Here is a 5297-nt window from a genome sequence, read left to right on the forward strand (position 1 = left end):
TAAGTCAAAACGAAGGCTTCCAAGTGGATATGAAATCCACTTATCACACCCCCAAACTTAAACCGATGCTTGTCCTCAAGCATAGACACACACACAAACACTACTAATGCATGAATGCAACTAAATGCCTACATCTAATCGAATCATGAATTGTAATCCTCGTTAACATATAACCCTCAAAATATGCAACATTCTCGGCATTCATCTCTTTCACATATTAGCCATGTTCTCTTCCACTAAAAGGTGTGAAGTGCATCGTGTGTGCTAGCATGCTCTCTAACGAAACAAAACAAAGACCATCAAACTTCAACAAGTCCTCACTATGAGCCGTTAATCAGAATCAGGCTTAAACACTTCTTTACTAAGGAGTCAACTACAATTTAGGGTCACTAAAGAATTCCTATGCCTCTCTTATTTTTTCTATTTTTTTTTCTTTTTCTTGCTAAGTCTAAGGTTGGGACGCTTCACAGTGTAAGTGAGTCACGACCGCCATTCGACTTCGCTTATTCTATTTTTTTTATTTTTTTTAATCAAGTAATTCTCCAGTAATCAAGGGTTGTGAAAAGTCACCAAGAAATTGCTTATTTCTAATACATCTGCACTTGATACCAGCACAAGTACATGGATCGTCCCTTTCACATGGCATTGCATTCTACCCATTGATCTCAAAGGAGTACTTGATAATTTTGTTTTTTTTTTTCTTTTTTTTCCTTTCTTTTTTTTAGAAAGGCATATTCATCCGTTAACTCCCCCAAACTTAAGATTTACAAACTCTAAGTTCAAAAATGGAATAATCCTAACTCTACGCCCGACTCAACGCAAGGACTCAAGAAATAAGTTAGTCTAAGTCTTATCTCTAGAGCATAGGTGTAATTACAATTTCCACACAAGTAGTTTCCAAGTAACAAGGCATCACATGCGATCAAGACTACTAGCCAAGAAATTATGCACATAAACTCATCATAGGAAATCAACTTGGAAAACAACTTCACGATTCATGCCAATGCCACTATATGAAACTACTAACACATACTAAACACAAGCATATATATATATATATATATATATATATATATAAACTAACTAATATGCAAACAATATGAGATAATATGCTAAACTAAATGCAACATGCAACCTATATGAACACACACTACTACTAGTCCTTAGATTACCACCCCCAAACTTAAAATATTCAATGTCCTCATTGAAGGTGATAGTAAGGATAGATGGTACCTAGAAGTCGGGAGGATCACCCTCCTCGGGTGGAGGATCAGGTGGTAAATATACCATGCCATCTCCAAACACTAGACAATCAACCTCAACACCAATGGCTCGAAAAGCACTCCCAAGAGCCTGAGTCAAATCCTTTACAAAACGGCGGTGAATGTCATGCATGTCATCTATGCGCCGTGACAACCTTCTAAATTGCACATCACTTAAGAGATCCGGTGGTAGTTTGAGTTCGAAATTGGGAGCTTCTTTGATCGATGGTTTAAGATGCTCCTTAAAAATTTTAAGCTCTGCTCCTCCTTCATCTTCGAAATCAGAATCCCATGTTAAGACTCTCTCTAAGGTACCTGGCCTTAGCTTTTGCTCCATCTCAGAATTTTCAACAGCTTCTAGTGGCTCCACCTTAAAGCATTCTTCTTCGTCGGTTTGAAATTTCATTGCGTTGAACACCTTAAAAGTGACACTCTGATCTTGAACTCTCATTGTAAGCTCTTCTTTTTGCACATCGATCAAAGTTTGCCCTGTAGCTAAGAAAGGCCTTCCCAAGATAATGGGAATCTTCTTATCCTCCTCAAAGTCTAGGACGACAAAATCTGCAGGGAAGATGAGCTTATCCACCTTAACCAAGACATCTTCCACCATACCTCTCGGGTATGTGATGGACCGATCAGCCATTCGTAAGGACATGTTTGTAGGTTTTGGCTCCGGCAGACCAAGTTTCTTGAAGACAGACTACGGCATCAGATTGATGCTAGCTCCCAAGTCACACAAGCACTTGTCGAAAGATAACTTGCCAATGGTACACGGGATTGTGAAACTTCCCGGATCCTTTAGCTTCGGAGGCAATTTTTGCTGCAACACCGCACTACACTCCTCGGTCAAAGCCACAGTCTCCAAGTCCTCAAGTTTTAGTTTCCGAGATAGAATACCTTTCATGAACTTAACATAACTCGGCATTTGTTCTAGAGCCTCCGTAAAAGGTATGTTGATTTGTAGTTTCTTGAAAACCTCTAGAAATATAGCGAATTGTTTATCAAGCTTATGCTTCTGAAGTCTCTTCGGAAAAGGGGGAGGTGGATATACTTGCTTAACCCCAATATCAGCTTTTGGACTAGACTTCTCGGCTGAATCCTTGCTTGCTTCCTCGTTGATTTTATTCTTGTCAGCTTCAACAACAGTTTTTCCACTATCTGACTTAGATGAGAGCACGGGTGTTTCAACCTGTTGATCACTATCTTCCTTGTTTTGCTCTGTTGCTGATTCTTTTTCCTTCGTAACCTTTCCGGACCTCAAGGTGACAGCCTGTACCTGTTCCTTCATCTCTTTCTTACCCGGATTGCCCTCGGTATCACTAGGAAGCGTTCCTTATGGTCTGTTTATCAACGCGTTAGCAATCTGCCCAATCTGATTCTCCAAAGTTTTGATTGACACCGCTTGGCTTTTAATCATTAATTTCATCTCTTCCCATTCAGATCTTTCGTTGGAAGACTGTCCAGCCACCCAATGATTTTGTTGCTGGAATCCAGGTGGATGGAATTGCTGCTTCGGTGCAAACTGTTGTTGAAAACCAGAAGGGTTGAAAGGTCTAGCTCCTTGCTGCTGAAACTGTTGTTGCTGTTGTGGCATGAAGTTCTGATTATTGCTCCGGCTGAAATTCGGATGATTTCGATTATTCGGGTGATAAGTAGCCGGTGCTGGCTGCTGAGATCGCTGAAATTTGCTCACAAACTGAGCTGACTCCCCTTTGAGATTCTATTAGTCAAGCGCTAGCGCCCCTATAGAGTCAGGATATTCTGCTATCAATGAAACCGAAATAAAAAAAACAAGTGCGTTTCGTATAGATCAAGACTTGTAGCTTGATTCTTTACTCATTCCATACTGGGAGGAATTGCAGGAAATCGTTCGAGAACACTTTATTCCTATTTTTTTATCAATGATATCCGACGATCAAGACAATTCCCGTTAAACTCTTTCATTTCATATAAGCTCATTCTTATTCTTACGAAGCCAAATAGCATTTCCTATTAATTTGTCCCCTGGACTGGACCTATTCTGATTCTTTATTATACGTCGCTACGCTGTTCCCAAGGACTCGCAGAATCGAAATAGCGAAATTCTTGGGTCATCTCAATGGGTTCAGAAACCACACGTTTCTCTGGATCATCATAGCGTACTTCCACATATCCACTCAGAGGAAGGTCTTTTCGTAATGGATGACCCTCGAAACCATAATCTGTTGATATACGGCGTAGATCCGGATGATTGATGGAAGAAACACCAAACATATCCCAAACTTCTCGCTCCCACAGGCCGGCTGATGAAAATAGACTGACTACCGGAGATATTCGTGTTACTTCGTCTGCACTGGTTTGTACACGAATGCGCGAGTTATACCGAGTACTCAGTAAATTATAGACCACTTCAAATCTTCGTTTTCGAGAGGGATGATCAACTCCGCAAATATCGATCAAAACTTAAACCCTTGTATAGGTATGCAATTTAAGAAAGCACAACAACGGAAATGGGTAGTCCGTATTGGTATCAGATCTATTCCCATGTTCCGATCTTTCCATTTTTTTTACCCATTTCTTGGGTAAAGTCTCCCAACTATATTTGAAAATGAATTGGTTATCCATAAAGAAAGCTTTCTTGTAGTTCCGCTTCTTGCTCTAAAAATGCATAAAGACTTGTCGGAAAGAGCCGGTTGGGTTGGTCCGACCAAGAAAGGCACGGGACCTGTTGGGCGTAAGATTCTTTTTATTCTCTTACGATATTTCGAGTTGGATGAACAGAGCGACCCTAAAGTAAAGAAAGGCCTTCTCAGCTGTCTTTTCTACATGTTTACCAGGCATTAATTGAAGGTTAAGGGATTAAAGAAAAGAACCGTGGTCAGCTGTTGCCTCAGCCTCTGCCTTTCGAGCAGTTAAGTCTTTCTCGTCGAAGCCTGATTACAGAAAAACCTTCCGTTAGAGCTGGAACGTAACTAACATAGTAGATAAAGACCTTTCTCCATCGTCTTGATGGACTGAGTTGAGGCGAGACTGGTCTAGAAAGAGTTTTTGAAAGTGCCCTTCCTCAATTTAGTGATGCTAATCTTCACCAGAGTGATGATTCAGCAACTAGGGGCGGAAGCAAGTGGGCCCTAATCTAAGTCAAGTATGAATGAAAGCAGAAAGAGTCATTCATTCATTTCTTTTTAAAATAATTTAACAAAATGAAAGGTTCTTCCCGGATCTATGTGAGTTGGAGACTTCGTAATGGATGGAAATTAAAGAGTTTAGCACCTCAAGCAAGTCGGCTTTGGACTCGTAAGAATGACTCTGAATCCTAGTTACCTAACCAAATGTTGGTCTGTTTGTGGTAGAACCCCGGTTCTAACCTCGGTAGAGTGGTAGCGCGACACAATCCTGTAGCACAACAACGGAGTCAACCGTTCCCTTGAGTTACGACGAAAAGAAGAAGCGAATCCCCTTCCTTATTAGGTAACAAAGTACCACCAGCGCTCTTACCCGAGGAGACTGACTTCACTAGATGTCTGAACTCATTACTGACGGAATACGCCTAAGACGAAGAAGTCAACTACGACATGGATGACATGAACTCTTCTTTTTCTATACAATAATACCAATAATTAAAAGCACGTGATGAGTAAAGTATGAAGTTCGCCCTACCAATCATCAGAATTGGGAATGCTATTGGCTCGGGCTTGTTAGCGAAGAGTGAACCTTGGTTAGAAGACCTCGTTCATGGCGCTATCAAAGAGAAGCCTTCCTACATTTCGAGGAGCAGTTTCGAAGACAAAGTAAAACTTCCCTCGCTCTAAATGATCCTAAGGCGTGCTTGGCATAGTCCGATTTGGTCCCTTAGTGGTAGAACCTGGTGAACCGGACTTTGATAATAAGGCATTCGATGCTCTAGACTTTGCTATAGTTGACTTTACTCCTGGCGCAGCTCCTTTCCCTCTGCTTTGGTGAAGCCGTGCATGAACTTTTGTGCCAGTGCTCCTCAAGGAAAGAACTTCATTTTAATTTATACGAAAAAGTATTTATTCTTCTAAAAGCATAAGT

At 40.9% G+C, this 5297-nt stretch overlaps 1 pseudogene; it reads right to left on the reverse strand.

The window, feature by feature from the left end:
• Positions 1 to 3174: 3174 nt before the first annotated feature.
• Positions 3175 to 4416, reverse strand: LOC135150245 (NADH dehydrogenase [ubiquinone] iron-sulfur protein 3-like; annotated as a pseudogene).
• Between the last annotated feature and the right edge of the window lie 881 nt (positions 4417 to 5297).

Source organism: Daucus carota, chromosome 2, assembly GCF_001625215.2.
Source record: "Daucus carota subsp. sativus chromosome 2, DH1 v3.0, whole genome shotgun sequence".
NCBI lineage: Eukaryota > Viridiplantae > Streptophyta > Magnoliopsida > Apiales > Apiaceae > Daucus > Daucus carota.